General features: G+C 53.2%; 1 protein-coding gene across 2 annotated transcripts in view; it reads left to right on the forward strand.

Annotated features, from left to right (window-relative positions):
* Positions 1–18,337, forward strand: part of CRTC1 (CREB regulated transcription coactivator 1) — a 74,501-nt gene that overhangs the window by 241 nt on the left and 55,923 nt on the right. The window lies entirely within an intron of this gene.

Genomic DNA, 18,337 nt, shown 5'->3' on the forward strand with positions numbered 1-18,337 from the left:
CGGGACAGGTGCCCCCACATCATCGATACCTGAAGGGGTGAAGGTGTCCCTGCATCATTGCTACCTGAAGTGGGGGACAGGTGTCATTACATCATTGTTACCTGTAGGGGCAGGGGTCTCTACATCATTACTACACGGAGGGAACAGGTGCCATTACATCATTGGTACCTGAGGGGGGAAAGGTGTCCCCACACTGCTACCTGAGCGGGATAGGTGCCTTTATATCACTGTTACCTAAGGCAGTGGTACTGAGGTGTGTGAACTGGGTGCTGCTTGCAAGCATCACTGTTACCTGGGGAGGGGGGATAGGTGCTCCTATATCATTGGCACCTGAGGGGGACAGCTGCCCCCACACCATTGCTACCTGAAGGGACAGGTGTCTCTCCATCATTGTCACCTGGGCACTCACTGCCTGAGTGTTGGGGGAAGGACAGGTACCCCCACTTGCAGAGCTGAGATGGGATAGGTATCTCCCTTTTGGATACCTGAGGGAAAGGTCTGGCCTCCGCTGTGGGGACCTGGGTGGGATCAGGAAGGCAGATTGGGCTGTCTTGGAGCTTGGAGTGCAGACAGCTGCCCCTTCCCCATGCAGCCCATATGGTGGGGACCAGGTGATGTTCCTCCCACTAGGACAAGGTACAGCTGGCCACAGATGGCCCCTGGCCCCTCAGGACCAGGATGGAGGGACAGTTCTTCAGATGGCTGGGTGCTTTTGGTGTGCAGGGGCAGGCCTGGTTACCTGCTAACCTCATCTGGGAAGCCGCTGTAGGCCTGGAGCGGGGGCTTGGTTGTGGCTGGGGTTGGGAGTCCTGTCCCTTCTTCTGGGCCCCAGCTCTCTGGCGACCACCGTGAGGTGCCAAGCTCCTTGGGTCTCGGTGTCCTCCCTTGTGGAGTGTGTCTAGCAAGCCCTTCCTCGTGGGTCAGGGAGGGGAGCATGCTTTGCACAGGTGGCAGTAAATCTCTGCTTCGATCCTGCAGAGCGATGGGACCCCTGTGCTGTACCCTGGGGCCTTGGGGAGGGGTTGAGTGGGAGCTGCAGACACCCACCCCGCTGGTTTCTGGATTTGGCGTCTGATCTGACTGTCCTAGGCAGACCTACCTCCATGCTGTGAGCCTCAGTTTCTGATTCCTCAGGTGGGCTTTTGGGGTGACGTTGTTTTTTAATTAGTTGCTTGTTTCTCTTTGAGATCATGACCTTAAGACTAGAATGTGTGTCTTCATTTCCATGCATATGTTCAGCTATATCAGTCGGGTGCTCACTGTCGGCCAGGTGCTGCTTGTCCCTGCTCCAGCTGCTTGCGGCCTTGCTCAGGATGTGGTTGGTGAATGAATGAATGAATGGAAGCATGCAGCTTGAGTGTTGCCCATACGTCAGGGCTTCTGAGTGCAGGAGTGTCCACTTCATCTTGTCTCCAGCATGTAGTGTGTGCTGGCATGCAGTAGGTGTCAAATGTATGTGGTGTGACAAGAAGAAGGGGTCACACTGGTTCTTGTCACAGTTCTTCATGATCCGAGGCCTGGTTTCTGCTTTAGGGTTGGAAATGAATTATTGGTGTTTTTTTGTTTGTTTGTTTTTGAATTGTTGTTGAAAAGATATCTTTAGAATAACAACTGTATTGAGATAGTACCATATAATTCACTTGTTTAAAGTGTACAATTCAGTGGTTTTTAGTACATTTACAGAGTTGTGCAACCATCACCACTGTCTAATTCCAGAATGTTTTCATCATTCCTCAAAGAAGCTCCACACCCATTAGCAATCACTTCTCATTTGCCCCTCCCCCTAGTCCCTGGAAGCCACCAATTTTTCTGTCTTTATGGATTTACCTGTTCTGGACATGTCATATAAATGGAATCATACAAGATGTGGCCTTTTGTGTCTGGCTTCTTTCGCTCAGCCTAATGTTTTCAAGGTTCATCTACATTGTAGCATGTATCAGAAAGCTTCTTTCCTTTTTATGGCTGAGTAGTATTCCTTTGTATGGCTGGACCACATTTATTTATCCATTCGTTGGTTGATGGATGTAGAAAAGATTTTTAAGATTCGCAGACAGCAGTTCTCTCGGCCCCTGGTAACCGTTTCCCATCTCTTTCCTCCCTCGCCCTGTTGCCTTCCTTTACTTCGGGAGTTGGGGAGGTAGGGTGGGCTTGGGCCCTGGGCGGAGGTGCACTTATACTAGATTTTTACAGATAGAGCAGTGTTCTCTATTGGTGGTGATTCTGTCCTCAGGGGACATTTGGCAATGACATTTTTGGTTGTCTCGACTAGGGGAAGGGCTGCTACTGGCATCTAGTGAGTAGAGAGCAGGGATGCACCCCACGATGCATAGACGGCTCCCACCATAGACAGTGATCCGGCCCCAGGTGTCAGCAGTGTCAAGGCCGAGATACCTTCAGTTTGAAGGAAACGCTGTGTGGGCAGGGGTGCGAGCTTTGCACCCGGGCAGATAGTTCAAAACTCCGCACCCACCAATACGGCTGTGCCACTGTGGGCAGGCTGGTGGCTTTGCCTGCACCTGAGACCAGGATGGGCAAGCTCTTTCCCAGCCTTTTCCGGCTATTGCACATGGCACGTGGTACATCAGCAGTGTCTGGTGCAGGTGAGTGAACCCGCCTGATGCAGGGTCCCCTCCTGCTCACCCTCCCATGGCTGCAGCCTTCCGCGCTGCCTCCGCCTGCGGTAGACACAAGCATTTCACCTGAGAACAGGTGGGACGTGTCCCAGTTGGTACCTGCTCTTCTCAGGGGAATTCCACAGGTCAGCACGCCCACTCCTGGAGCGAGCAGGGACACTCATGTCGATGTGTGTCTGTGCACGGCCCTCGGTCGTGAATGGGTGCACCCGCAATGCCTTCCCTTGTGAAAGGCCGGTCAGCAGGTGTTGAGCCTGATGAGTAGAGCCATGCTGTCACATCACCCAGGGGCAGGTACCCCAAGGGCTAGTTCGGGTGGGGGATGGGGTGTGACGTCCACTTTTGGGTCGCAGGGTAGAGAGGTGAGTGCACGAATGCTCCTTTCTCGTCCTCAGACTTGGGCAGCCTGATGTGCAGAGCTTGGGCAGCCTGATGTGCAGAGCTCTGCTATGTGACTTTGGGCAGGTTTCTTAACCTCTCTGGATCTCAGAATCCTGATCTGTGAGCAAGGGTAGCTTGCTTATTCCACAAAATGACATTTTTATTTGCCCAGCATGTCCCAGGGACTGTATTAGGTACTGGGGAGCCAGCAGCATATGAGGCATGTGAGGGCCATGCTCTTGGGGAGCCGGCATGGTTTTAGTGGAGACAGGAGAGAATTGCTACAGGTAAATGAGGCCGATGCTCTCAGACAGAAGAAGCAAAGCAATGTGCTAGGACTGGCTAGGGCGGGAGACTGGCGCCTGGACAGTGAGACAGAGGCCCCCGCGGCCCCCACCCCCACCCCATGCTGGGGAAGGGTGTCCCTTGTGAGGGAGGCAGGTGCAGAGGCCCCGTGGTGGGAAGGGCTTGGCGAGGTTAAGGCTGGCATATTGAGAGAGAGAGAGGAGAAATGCGGCTGGCCCCTGAGGGAGGAGCCCTGGGAGGGTTTGTGATGGTCAGTGGCCTGATCCTTTGCTTGTTTTTGTAATAGCTTTATTAAGATATCATTCCCAATACATTCAAACCACTCATTTAAAGTGTACTGGGACTTGCCTGGTGGCACAGTGGTTAAGAATCCGCCTGCCAATGTAGGGGACAGCCCTGGCCCCAGGAAGATCCCACGTGCCGCGGAGCAACTAAGCCCGTGCGCCACAACTACTGAGCACGCACTCTAGAGCCCGCGAGCCACAACTACTGAGCCCACACACCACAACTAGTGAAGCCCGTGTGCCTAGAGCCCGTGCTCCGCACCAAGAGAAGCCAGCACACCTCGATGAAGAGTAGCCCCCACTCACCCCAACTAGAGAGAAAGCCTGCATGCAGCAATGAAGACCCGATGCAGCCAAAAAAAAAAGAAAAGTGTACCATCTAGGGACTTCCCTGGTGGTCCAGTGGTTAAGACTCTGAGTTTCTACTGCAGGGGGCACAGGTTCAATCCCTGGTCGGGGAACTAAGATCCCTCAAGCCACGCAGCACGGCCAAAAAAATAAATAAAGTGTACCATCCAGTGGTTTTTAGCATATTCACAGAGTTGTGCAACCATCACCAGTCAATTTTAGAACATTTCCATCACCCCAGAAGGAAACCCCGTCCCCTTAGCAGTCACTCCCCATTTCCCCTCCCACACTCCTGGCAACCACTAATCTACTTTCTGTCTCTGTGGATTTGCCTGTTCTGGACATTTCATATAAATGGAATCATATAACACGTAGCTTTTTATGTCTGACTTTTTTTACTCAGCGTGATGTTTCCGAGGTTCATGCATATTGTAGGGTGTATCAGTCCTTCCTTTCTTTATTAAGAATTGTGGTAAAATATACAAAACATACAGTTTACCACCTTTTTTTTTTAACATTTATGTATTTATTTTATTTATTTTGGCTGTGCCGGGTCTTAGATGAGGCACTCAGGATCTTCGTTGCGACATGTGGGACCTTTAGTTGCAGCACGCAGACTTCTTAGTTGTGGCATGCGGGATCTAGTTCCCTGACCAGGGATCAAATCCAGGCCCCCTGCATTGGGAGCTCAGAGTCTTACCCACTGGACCACCAAGGAAGTCCCTAATTTACCATCTTAACCATTGATAAGTGTACAGATCAGTGGTATTAAGTACTTTTACAGTGTCGTGTAGCCACCACTGTCCATTACTTCATTACTTTTTAAGGCTGAATAATACTCCGTTGTGTGGATACGCTGCATTTCGCGTATCCATTTGTTCATCCGTGGACACTCGGGTTGTTTCCACCTTTTTGGTTACTGTGAGGAGTGCTGCTGCAGACGTTTGTGTCCAAGTGCTTGTGTGGATGCAGGTCTCCCTTTCCCTTCGGTGTATATGCTGAGGAGTGGAGTTGCTGGTAACTCTCAAATGGTAACTCTCCATTTAATCATTCAAGGACGCTTCGTGTCTTACAAAGATGGCTGTGAGCTGAGTGGGCAAGGGGGTGAGAAGGGAAGCAGGCAGATGGTGTGAGGCCGCTGTAGCATCCCGGATGGGGAATGGAGAAGGTGGCTTGAGCAGGGAGGTGGCCGTGGCAGTGGCCGGAGTGGTGGATTTTGGTGATATTTTGGCAGGAGAGATGACTGGATGTGTGGGTGGACCGGATGTGGGAGGTGAGGGGAAGAGATGGGGGCGTGTCGCCCACTTGCCAGGGACTCAGGGCACAGGAGGCTTTGCCTGTAACTGATCACTGAGCATCCCAGGGAGCAGCACCTGGGCCAGAAAAAGCCCGCGTGCAAAGCAGTCCACGGTGGCCCAGTCAGGGCTGCCAGCTCTGGCTGCGCTGAAGGAGGGTGTTCTCCCGGCCCTACCCTGTGATGGGGGTGGCTCTGCACAGGCTGTTGGAAAACGGGCCTCTGGGCCGCAGGCACTGTGCAGCGGGGGCTTGGGTTAGCTGAGCGTGGAGGCCGCCCCCAGTCCTGGCCTCCATCCTGGGCTTTGGCACCATTTGCCTCTGTGCCGGCTGCTTCAAGTGTCTGGTGCCATCTGCAGCCTTAACACACACACATGCACGCAGGACTCGCCGAGCTGCTCTGTTGAGGGGATGGGGTACACTGTACCCCACCTCCAGAAAGCCCCAGCAGTCTCAGTGCTCTCCAGCTTGTGATCTGCCACACCCAATAATAGGTTGAATGGGGGCCCCTAAGAAGATATGCCCACATCCTGACTCCCAGAACCGTGACTCTGACCTTATTTGGAAAAAAGGTCTCTGCAGATGTGAGTAGGGTAAGGATCTCAAGATGAGGTTGTCCTGGATTTAGGGTGGTCACATGACTGGCGTCCTCACGAAAAGAGAAGACCCGGACTCACATATGAGAGGCCATGTATGACGGAGGCAGAGATTGGAGTGCTGCAGCCATGAGCCAGGGATGCATGGAGCCCCCAGAAGCTGGAAGAGGCAAGGGAGGATCCTCCCCTAGGGCATCCAGAGGGAATGTGGCCCTGCCGACACCTCGATTTTGGATGTCTGGCCTCCCGAGCTGTGCAAAAATGAATTTGTGTTGTTTTATGCACCACCACCCCCCTTTGGTGGTCATTTGTGATGGCATCCCCGGGACACTCTCCCCTGGGCTGAGACAGAGCCTGCAGAGTCCAAGTACCATGCGGAACCCGCTTCTGGGCGGTGGGCCTGAGGGTTGTCTGCAGATGTGCACATCTGTCCTTCTCTGGCAGGTCATGTTCCCCTTGAGGCCTTGAGTGGACCCGTCACACACCCATTGTCAGGAACTGGGGACTCTCGCTCTGTACTGGGCCTGGTGGTGATGGTGAACAAGCCTGAGAAACAGCAGCTAGAGCAAAGGCCCTGGGGCAGGAGGGGGCATCTTGTCAGGAGCTGACCAAGAGTATGGTCACAGTGTGGTCAGGGGTAAAGTCTGTCCTTTGCACTCTCGGTCACGCCCCCTGCTGGGCACCGTGTGGCTTTCACTCAACCCCATTCTTGTTGCTCAGCCCCTCCCCTCCCGGAGGGAGCTGAGGCCCAGTGCTGCATCCCGGCTGGGAAGAGGCAGAACTGACGTTTAGCTCTGGGATGAGCACACGCTCTGTGTCCGAAACAAGGAAGTAAGAACACAAACTAGAACATTCAGTAGCTCGCCAGAGCCTGCTTGGCCCCACGTGGGTCTTGGTTTTTCCGAAACGTGACTCAGTTTCTCCAACCACGCCCCTGTTTCTCCCATGACTTGGACCCTGGACTCCATACTTCCTGTCACTAATTGTCCTCGTCTTGGAGGCGGCAGCCTTGGGACACCATCACACACACCTTTGTGCAGTGCCCATGGCTCTTTTCCCATAAAAGCCATGGTCTGGATCAGGCTGGGTGCCGAAGTCTCTGTGGCTGGCACGGGACACGCTTCTGGGTTAATTGGTCCAGTTGTCATTTGGAAGGAGGCTTTCTTGGAGAGCCCTGGTTCTGTTCCCACAGGGGACTGCTGAGTGGCCCTGCCAGCCCAGGGTCCTGTGTAGAGAACCCTCCTAAAGCTCATGGCCAGCCCGGGAACCATGCGGAGTGACCTTTAAAAAAAGAAAAAAAGCCTTTAAAAAATTGATGTGAAATTCACGTAAAATGAACCATTTTAATACACATTTCGGTGGCATTTAGCACCTTCACAGTGTTGTACAACCATCACCTCTGTCTAGTTCCAGAACATTTCCATCACCCCAGAAGGAGATCCCGTCCCCATTAGCAGTCACTCCCTATCCTCCCCTCCCCCATCTCCTGGCAACCACTAATCTACTTTCTGTCTCTATGGATTGGCGTGTCTGGACATTTCATGTAAATGGGTCCATACAACATGTGGCCTTTTGTGTTTGACTTCTTTCACTCAGCATGATGTTTTTGAGGTTCATCCACTTTGTAGCATGTGTCAGTGTCATTCCTTTTTGTGGCCAAATAATATTCCGTTGTGTGGATGGACCACATTTAGTTTAACTGTTACCTGTTGATGGGTATGTGGCCTGTTTCCACTTTCTCACTGTCATGAATGGTGCTGCTGTGAACATGTGTGTGCAAGTATTTGCACAAGCCCCTGTTTTCACCTTGTGGGCACATGCCTGGGAGTGGAATTGCCGGGCATATTGGTTCACTAGGTGGTGGCCGGTGCTCAGGGTGTGTGGTGCTGGGGCCCACCTGCTCTGGGGAATCCAGGAGGGCTTCCTGGACCTGCAGTAGGTGTGGAACCAGGGGTGTCTGTGGCTGGGTGAGGGGTGGGTGTCACTGGCTTAGGGACAGGCATGGAAGCTGAGGGCTTAGTTCCGAGGCCGCCTTCTCATTTCCTTGACTGTGACCCACTGTTAGAAATTTGTGTTTCGTGACATAACAGCAGCCACCAACAAACATACAATTGAAACAGTTTTCTCCAAGGAGTCCAGCCCTCCCTGTGTGTGTGCAAAGTTGATATAATTGGTTCCCTTCCGTTTATTATAAAATGCCAGGGACCCACTGAATTGGTTTCATAACCCAGTAATCCAGGGCTCAGCCAGCTACACCTGCTTTTTGTAAATAAAGTTTTATTAGAACACAGCCACGCCCATTCATTTATGCCTTGTCTGTGGCAGTTGAGTCATTGCCACAGAGACCTGATGGCCTAAAGAGGTGGAGATATCTACCATCTGGCTCTTTACAGGAGTTTGCTGGCCCTGGGCCAATGGCTGTTACCCACAGTTTGAGCCCCACTGACCAAGAGCAACAAGGAAGGTTGGGAGGATGGTGGGCAGTGGTTCTGTCACTCTTGGGAGTCTCTGAACCACCTTGGAACTAAAGGATGCAGACTCTGGGCTCCCCCAAGATCCTGCTTCTGGAGGTCTGGGTGGGGACCTGAGTTCTGAGTGGGGATCTGAGGACCCTGCCATGTGGGCCTTGCTGGGAGGCCCGGACACCGGGGTCACCAGGGCTGTGCCAGGTGGAGGGATGGGGTTGGCCTCCGTCAGAGGGGTAAGTGGGCTGTCTGGCCCTTGATTGGTGGCCTGGTGGTAATTGTTGGTCCGTACCACCAGGGAGGGTTCTGCTGGCTCGGGGCAGAGTGCCAGGTGACTGTTGTCCATGCAGTGGGCCTTCTGGTCCTGCTCGGGGTTACTTAGGTTACTCTGGGTCAGAATTGGGCCGCTGCGGGTGTCCCGAAGGCTGAGTGCTGGGCCTCCTCTGCCGCTCTCGGCGCCGGGAGCTTCTGGTTTCAGCTTCTGGTACAGGCTCCCTTCCGTGCTGTTCCGTGAGACAGGGTACTGGCGCCTCAGGGGGTGGGATTCAGAGTCCTTGGTGCTGGCGATTTCTTTTTAAACAGGGACCCTCTGGAAAATGCCATGCGGATGTCAGGGGTGGGGTCTGGCCTGGGGAGAGACCGGCCCGAGTGCAGTGGTGGGCAAGTGTCAAAAATGGGTGCTACAAGGTGCTCACCCCAGCCGGTTCTGCCTCTGCGGGCATTTGGCAACATCTGGCGACATCTTGGGTTGTCATGACTTGGGGCGGTGGGTGTTCCTGGCGTCTGGTGAACGGAGACCAGGGATGCTGCTCGACACCCTGCAGTGTGCACAAGGCCCCTGATGTCGGTGGGTGCCGAGGCTGAGAAGCCCTGCTCCTGTGCTCCCCCGCGTGCCAGGATTGTGCAGGCGAGAAGGGGTCGGTAGAGGCCCCTGGTTCCTTGAGGTGCAGACCTTGAGCCTGGGGACATATCAACACCCCAGGCAGCTGATGGCATTCTCCCGGGTTTACTGAGGGGGAAACCACGACTCAGAGAGCAAATGTCACAGAACATTCGAGGTGGGAGAGTTGGGATTTGACCCCTTTAGACAGACCCAGGTCACCACACGTTTTCCCCTGTCTCATCTGGCTCTGGGAGTTGGCCAGCCGGTCGGGGTGGGGCAGAGCCTTCCAGGCTGCTGGAACCCTGTGCGTGGGGGGAAGGGCTTGAGGAGCATAGACTGCATGGGCAGAGGGCTGGGGAGGGAGGCGGGGCGGGTGATGGAGGGCCCTAGGCCAGGCCCTGTTTGTGGGCCATGGGGTGTCATGGAAGGTTCCAGCAGGATGGTGACGTGAGTGACACGAAGGTGCGGGAGTGGCAGGGGCCATGCTTCCTAGGGCCCAGGTGTGTGCACCCAGCAAGTGGTGGCGGTCACCCCGAGAAAGAGCCTGTTGCTTCCCCTGGTGCACAGATGAGAGACCAAGGCATGACAGGTCACGTGGTTTGCTGTGTGTGGAGGTGCTGGGATAGACCCTGTGTCTGAATCTGGGGCCCACATTTTTCTTGATGCAGCCATAAGGGACCCTGTTGGAGGCTGAGCTTCGATTCATGTACATCTGTTGATGATCATGGCGGTCATCCCTGGTGTTTTGCAAATCAGGCGTTCATTGTGTTCCTCCCTGTGCCTACCCCACCTGTGTGTCTCTCTCTGAGCCCCCTGCAGCAGGGAGGGGACTGTAGCACCTTGGGCTCGGCCACAGTGAGGACAGAGGGAAGGCCGATATGTGACATTTCAGAGGTAATAATGACAGGGTTTACTCAGAGGTGAACAGGAAGGAGAGCGAGGTGGGGGAACCAGTGAGAAAGGGGTGGGGATGGGAGAGTCTCACCTCATCTTGGAGCTTGTAGGATGGATTAGCCCCCCATTTCTGGCTGGGGCATCTCCGACCCCCTCTCCTCACCTCCCTCCCTCCACCATGTCCAGCCCTACCCCAGAGCAGAGGTGGGTGTGCCCTGCCCTGGCCAGGGGTGGCTCTGGTGCCGCTGGCCGGCTGGGGGGTCCAGGTGCGCAAACAAGGAAGCCACTGCTTGCCTCTCGGGCCAAGGATTCAGAGAGAGTCAATATTTATTATTTGCCAGATGGAAATGAGGCGCGGCCGGGGCTTCCTCCTCAGGGTTCTCAGATGGGCGTGGAGGGGAGAAAGTGCTTGGGGTGAGGGGGGTCCTGTAGCACCTGGTACCTAGCTTGGGACCATGCTGCTGGGCTTCTCCCTGCTTCCTCCTGAGTGAGTTTAGACCTGGGAGTCCCCTCTGGTCTCTTCTCCCTCTCCGTGAAGCGGGGGTCACAGTGGTGTCTGCCTCATAGGATTGTGGTGAGACATAGACGGGTTAACCCAGGTAGCGTGTCTGGAATGGGGGTCTCATGTAGATGCTTGCTGTGTGCTTGCTGCTGCTAGGATTCTGGAGGCGTGTGCACAGTGAACGTGCGGCGGTACTCAGCGGCACTGGGTGGGCAAATGGCAGGCATTCAGCAGGCACTCAGCTCCTGCTCAGCAGGTACACAGTATACCCAGCAGGTGCTCAGCAGACACAGAGTGAACCATCGGTGGGCGCACAGCAGGCATTCACCAGGCACACAGGGTGTACCCAGCAGGTGCTCAGCAGACACAGAGTGAACCATCGGTGGGCGCACAGCAGGCATTCAGCAGGCACACAGGGGGTACCCAGCAGGTGCTCAGCAGACTCAGAGTGAACCATCGGTGGGCGCACAGCAGGCATTCAGCAGGCACACAGGGGGTACCCAGCAGGTGCTCAGCAGACTCAGAGTGAACCATCGGTGGGCGCACAGCAGGCATTCAGCAGGCACACAGGGTGTACCCAGCAGGTGCTCAGCAGACACAGAGTGAACCATCGGTGGGCACACAGCAGGCATTCAGCAGGCACACAGGGTGTACCCAGCAGGTGCTCAGCAGGTACAGAGTGAACCATCGGTGGGTGCATAGCAGGCATTCAGCAGGCACAGAGTGGGTTTTCAACAGGCACTAAGCAGATACTGGACTGTGACCCCCCTGAGGGCAGGCCTATCTCTAGTTCATTTTAGAATCTTCTGGGTGCAGGTGTCCTCTAAAAGGGCCAGTTTCCCACCACACAGTCAGGCTTCTCCCCTTAAGTAGTGGGAATGTGGCGTGGGGTCCCGTTTTCCATCTGGGAATGTGTACCGGGTGCCAAGTGGCTACAGAGCCAGGTGGGTAGTAGGATCTTCCCAGAGCTACAGTTTTCGGAACAGTTTTAGGGAGAAACTTGGAGTTTGTATTGACTATGCAGGGGTCTGGAGTGGACTGGCAGACCCCTGTGGGCTCTGGAGGGTGGGCCTGGGGCAGCGTGGTGCCTGTTCGGCCCTGCAGGTACCCTGGGCTGGGGAACGTAGGAAGCACCGGGCCCCCCAATGAGGTCTCCCTGCAGTGGCCAGGGTTTGGACTGGAAGGTCTAGTCCTTCAGTCATTATTTATTGAGCACCTACTTTGTGCTGGGCCCTGGGGATACCTTGCAGAACAAGTGGGGAAACCATGCCAGCAGCCAGCTGGTCCCTGGCCCCAAAGTCATGGCTCTGAGAGAGTGAAATGGGATGGGAGTAGGGGGGCCCTTTGGTGGAGGTGGCGTTTGGGCTGAGCCCCGAGGCACAAGGGTGAGCCATGGGATTGGGGGATGTGAGGCCTGTTGTTGGGGAGAGCCTGGCCTGGCCAAACTCCGTGGGTGATGTGTCATGGGCCCCCGTGAGGGGTCAGAGTCTGATTCTGGGGTGGTGGGGTGCTCCAGAAAGGTTATGAGCAGGGCAGTGATGTGCAATGTAGGTTTAGCAAAGATCCCTCCAGCCACCATATGGGCACAGGCCTGGGAAGAGTGAGGGCAGGGGATGCAGGAGTCTGGGGTGGACTAGTCCCCTGGGAGGGGACCAGGGCAGGCATCCCCAAGGGGTGGTGGGTGCTGAGGGAATGAACGCTGACTCCTTACAGACCAGGACTTGCTGACTTGGCAGAAGTTCTTTCACCCAAGAATTGGGAATCTGATTCCCCAGGGTGGGGATGGGGGAGGTTTATATTAAATAGCTTTCACTTTATGCTCTGGTGGCCCCCATAATGAGAAAAGGCATTTCTGCAGCAGAGAAGAGACCTTGAGTCCTAATTTCGTATGTGAACTTCCTTCTCTGTCAGGTGGTCCCATCCTGACACCCCACGGGTCACGGGGGTTTCACCCCAAAGCCGGGGCACGGCATTCTATCCAGAGGGGTCAGTCTCTGCTGTGAAGGACAGATCTTTTCCCTTGTTGGCTGTTGAGCGTTTGAGCCTCTGTTCCTGGATCCAGCCTGGGAGCTCAGTGGCCCCTCCTGAGTTGCCCTGCTCCTGCAAGGATGCTCATGACAGGAGAAGCCCTGTGAGAGCTTTTGAGGGCTGCCCTTCCCTGCCAGCTGGGGTTGCGGGGACGTACCCTGCCACAGTTTTTTTTTTTTTCAGTAATAAAAGAAATTGTTTATGTCTCAAAACTTTGATGAGGATTGAAAACAGAAAACCCAAAGCACTTCCCTTTTCCTCCGTGCATCTGACAACAGCTCACCTGGGCGTGGAGGGTGGGTGGGTGCATGCCAGCTGGCCATTCGCCTGGAAATCTCAGGGAGGAAGTGTCAGCCCAGCCAGGCAGAGTGCCCAGGGCTGGCTCTGCAGGGCTGGCCAGTCCTCGGGCTGGGGATACGGGGCGGGGTGGAGTATGCCCCACAAAGACCGAGATCTGTCCGCCCTGCCGGAACGTCCAGGGGGCTGCTGTGTCCATACCCTGCCAGCTAAAGAGCCTCTCTCACATTGAGATCAAGTTCAGTAATCAAGTTCAGAAGAGACAAACTCCTGCGGCCCTCCTCCGTGGGTCCTTTTGTACCCGTGAGCATTGTGCTGTCTTGATCCCTTCTGTCCTCCCAAGCAGGAGGGCTTTGATAGCTGTAATTAGGATGGGAGCGGCTCATTAAATCATCACAGAATCAATGCACAGCCTCAGGAGTGATTTATGGGCCCAGCAGCCAAGGTGCCAAGGAGATGCTAATTTCATCCCTGCTGGCTCAGCAGATGCAGAGGGAGGAGCCCTGAGGGTCAGTAGCAGGGGCCTTCTGGGGGTCACTTGTGCCCAAGAGCCCACCCCATGGCGACGCCCCCACCCTGCAAGTCTAAGTGGCTATTATTGGGGCTCAAAGCCCTGCCTCTGCCGGCTTCCCCCAAATGACTCCTCCTCTTGTGCCTGTTTCCCATGTGTAGAGTTGTACAGATTAGATGACGTGCCCACCCTAAGTGCTTAGCCTCGTGCCGGGGGGCATCAGGGTGCCCCATGGGGCAGGGTCTTACACTTTGCACCCATGTGCCCTGGCTTGACATGTGACAGATGCCAAGAAACAGTTTAGGAATTGTCTGTTCAGTTTTATTTGGTGGGGGGGGGGTATTCATTTCTTTTCACTTTTTCTTTTGAGAGAGTTTTAGATTTAGTGAAAAGTTGTAAAGACAGTACAGTTTCCATAGCCTCTCACCATGAATGGCGTCACAGGACTAGGACAGCAGCATTGTCACAGGTCTATCAACTAGACTCCAGTCTGCATTTGGATTTCTCCAGATGTCCCTCAGTGACCTTTTTTGGGCCTAGGTTCTGTTCAGGCTCCCACGTTGCATTTAGTCGTTGGATCACCTCAGTCTCCTCCAATCCATGATGCTCAGGGTTTCCTCAATGTCCATGACCTTCACCTCTTGAAGAGAACTGCTCAGTCTTTTTGTGGAATGTCATTCAGGGCGGTTTGTCTGTTTTCTTGCCATTGGGTTACGGTGGTGTGTTTTTGGCAGGAATTCCATAGGAGCGAAATGCTAATTTTCTTTTTGTATTTTTCCTTTTTAAAAATTGTGGGAGGGAATTTCTTGGCGGTCCAGTGGTTAGGACTCAGCACTTACACTGCCCGGGCCCGGGTTTGATCCTTGGTCAGGGAACTAGGATCCCGCAAGTCGCGTGACGTGGCCAAATAAGTAAATAAGTAAAGTGGGAAAATATACGTAATGGTTTACCATCTTAACCATTTTTAAGTTCAGGGGCATTAAGTACATTCACACTGTGGTGCTACCGTCCCCACCATCCATCTCTGGAACTCTTTTCATCTTGCAAAACCGAAACTCTGTTCCCATATTAAACACCTTCTGTCTCTATGAATTGGACTACTCTAGGGACCTCATGTAAATGGATTGACTCATAATATTTGTCCTTTTGTGACTGGCTTATTTCACTTAGCATAATGTCCTCAAGGTTTGTCTGTGGTGTAGCATATGTCAGGATTTCCTTCCTTTTTAAGCTTGAATAATATTTCATTGGTGGATGGACTACATTTGTTTATCCATTTATTCTTCATTGGACACTTGGGTTGCTTCCACCTTTTGGCCATTGTGAATAATGCTGCTCTGAACATGGCTGTGCAAATATCAGTTCGAATCCCTGCTGCCATTTTTTTGGGGGGGTGTATACCCAAAAGTGGGATTGCTGAATCATGTGGCCATCCTGTGTTTAATTTTTTGAGGAACCTCCACACTGTTTTCCACAGCAGCTGCACATTCCCTCCAACAGTGCACAAAGGTTCCAATTTGTTCACATCCTCACCGGTACTTTTTATTTTATGGCTTTTTGATTATAGCCATCCTTGTGGATGTGAGGTGGTATCTCATTGTGGTTTTGATTTGCATTTCCCTAATGATTAGTCATGTTGAACATCTTTTCGTGCACATGTTGGCCATTTGTATATTTTCTTTGGAGAAATATCTATTTGGGTCCTTTGCCCATTTTATTTTTTTTTAAATGTAAGTTTCAAACATACAGCATTGTAGTTCAACATCTGTGTACACTGCAGAGTGATCACCAATCTGGTAACCACTAATCTATTCTCTGTATCGATGAGTTTTTATTTTATTTTGTTTGTTCTTTTTTTTTTTTTTTAGATTCCACATATGAGTGAAATCATATGGTATTTGTTTTTTTCCATCTGACTTATTTGACATAGCATAACACTCTCATATCCATTTATGTTGTCTCAAATGGCAGGACTTCATTCTTTTTTTATGGCTGAGTTGTAGTGTGTGTGTGTGTGTGTGTGTGTGTGTGTGTGTGTATAAATACATATATATAAAACATTTTCTTTATCCATTCATCCATCAATGGGTACTTAGTTCGTTCCCATATCTTGGCTATTGTAAATAGTGTGGAAATGAACATAAGGGTGCATATATCTTTTCTAATTAGTTTTTTTGTGTTACTTTGCCCATTTTTGAATTGAGTTGTTTTTTGCTGTTGAGGTTTAGGAGTTCCATATATATCCTGGATGTTAATCCCTTATCAGATACATGATTTGCAAATATTTTCTCACGTTCCATGGGAATGGGGCCTTTTCACTCTGTTGATGGTGTCCTTTGATACACAAATGTTTTCAATTTTGACAAAGTCCAATTTATATATATTTTTCTTTTGTTGACTGTCTTTTTGGTGTCACAGCCAAGAAGTCATTGCCAAATCTAATGTTTTGAAGCTTTTCCTCTGTTTTCTTCTGAGCGTCTATAGTTTTAGTTACATAGTTAAAGTTTTATAGTTTTGGCTTTAGGTCTGGATCCATGTTGAGTTAATTTCTATATATGGTATAAGGTATTGGTTTAGCCTCAGTCTTTTGCATGTGGAGATCCAGTTTTCCCAGCACCATTTGTTGAAAAGAGTGTCCTTTCCTTTTTGAATGGTCTTGGCACCCTTGTCAAAAATCATTTGACCATATATGTGAGAGTTTATTTCTGGGCTCTGTATTCTATTCCGTTGGTGTTATATGTCTTTATGTCAATACCACACTCTCTTGGTTGCTGTAGTTTTGTGGTAAGTTTAGAGATCGGGAAGCATGAGTCCTCCAACTTTGTTCTTCTTTTTAAAGATGGTCTTGGCTATTTGGGATCCCTTGAGATTCCATATGAACTTTACAGTGGATTTTTCTATTTCTGCCAAAAATGTTGTTGGGATTTTTTTTTTTTTTTTTTTTTTTTTTGGCCACGCTGTGCGGCATGCAGGATCTCACCCCAACCAGGGATCGAAACCTGTGCCCCCTGCAGTGGGAGCGCAGAGTCTTAACCACTGGACTGCCAGGGAAGCCCCTGTTGTTGGGATTTTGATAGGGATTGCATTGTCTCTGTAGGTTGCTTTGGGTATTGTTGCCATCCTAACAGTATGAAGTTCCGCTCCTCTCCTGCCAGCTGTGTGACCCTGGGAAAACACATAACTGGCCCCTGTCAGTTTTCCCATCACCGCTCCTAAGATGTTCTGTAGAGGGGTTTAACCATCTCCGTGTGTGAACAACCCTTAGGACTGTACCTGCACACAGTTGGTGCCCTGTGGAGGGAATCACATCTGCTGACTGCCCTGAGGAGCTATTGACTTAGAGGGGAGAAGAGGTTACTGGAGGGTGGGGCCAAGCTGGAAGGGCTGCCTGGAGGCGGAGAGCTCTGTGGTGGGACAGGAGGTGGGTAGGGAGCGACAGAGGAGAAGGAACAGCATGTCCTGAGGCACAGAGACCTGGCAGGGGTTTGTCTGGGGCACGACTGTGGGGCGAGGGGAATCCGGGGGCTCAGGAGCTGTGCAGGAGAGGTGACCACCAGGCCGGCCGCGGCGGGGAGGCCCGAGGGAAGAACGGGGCCACCCCCGGGTTTCTGGCTGCCGCATGGGGAAGATCACGGTGTCATCTGCCAGGGCCAGGAGGAGCGGGGGTGTGGAGTGGAGGACTTGGGCGGACAAGAGCCTCGTGAGGGGCTGCTGAGATGGAGGAGGTTCCTGTGAGCATGATGGAGAGCGTTCCGAGCACAGGGCCAGGTGGCACACACTGGAGTTGTTGGCTGACTTGGCATCCGGGGCTGCCCTAGAAGGGGTGACACGTGAGAAGCAGAGGGCTGAGTCCTTAAGAGAGCCGTGTTGGAGGGAGCTGGGAGGGGACCACAGGGCGGAGGCTGGGAGAGGAGCGAAGTAATGGGGAGAGAGGGGGTTTTCCTCACAAGGGTAGCCACGGGCACCAGGCTGGAGAGGCACCCCTGGTCGACAAAGGCCTGACCAGCAGTGCCTGCTCTGAGCCTTCATGGTGCTTGGAGGTGCAGGGCTACAGCTGCGTCTGGAGCAGAGGGTGCCCGATGGGGCATGGGGGGAGCCATGTTGGGCCCTGTGGTGCCCTGAGTGAGGTTCGCCTGGGGGCGCGGGCGAGGGTGCACCTGGCAGAGGGCACAGCAGCTGCAGAGGCTTGGCGTGGCAGGGTGGGGGTTGCCTGTGAGAAGGTGGGGACCAAGGGCACAGGATCCTGAGAGCGCCTGTCCTGGCCTTACGCTCCTGCAGGCATGTGGAACTTCATCCTGAGGGTGGTGGCAGGAAGCCTGCAGTGAGGGGCAGAGCCGCTGGAGCAGGGGAGCAGACCCTGCCTTGGGGTCTGGATGAGAAGGAGGGAGACATTAGGAGGAAGGCTGGCCAGCACCTGCATGGGGACAAGAGAGGGACAGATAGAGCCTGCGGACCAGCCAGGGGTCATGGATGATAATTGGGGTGAGCCGGTGTGCTTGTCAACACCCTCCTGGGACCTGCTGGAAAGCTGGAAGTGCACCCAGGGGTGCCGCCTGGGAGCGCTTGGTCCCTGGGACAGGTGAGTCTCCAGGTCCCGTCTGCCCTGGGTGGTTTTCCTTGTGCCTGCACAGCCACTCATCTGTCCAGGTGTCTTATTGGGCCCCATCCTGGAAGGTGGCTGAGTTCAGGGGCCTAATCTCCACCTGCCCTGTGCCCTGCCTGCCGTGGATGGGCCGTCTGCTCCCCCATCGCCAGCGTGACACTGGCTCCTCTGTCCGCCTCCTCCAAGCATGGGAACTCTGTGCGAGGGAAGGCAGCCTAGGTCACTGGCTTTAATTCTTCTCGTAGCTTCTCATCACACTCAGAGTGAGATCCTGTGAGGCTCTGCGCCCTCCTCCCCCTAGCTCCTTGCTCGC

Source organism: Lipotes vexillifer, unplaced genomic scaffold, assembly GCF_000442215.2.
Source record: "Lipotes vexillifer unplaced genomic scaffold, Lipotes_vexillifer_v1.1 scaffold469, whole genome shotgun sequence".
Lineage (NCBI taxonomy): Eukaryota > Metazoa > Chordata > Mammalia > Artiodactyla > Lipotidae > Lipotes > Lipotes vexillifer.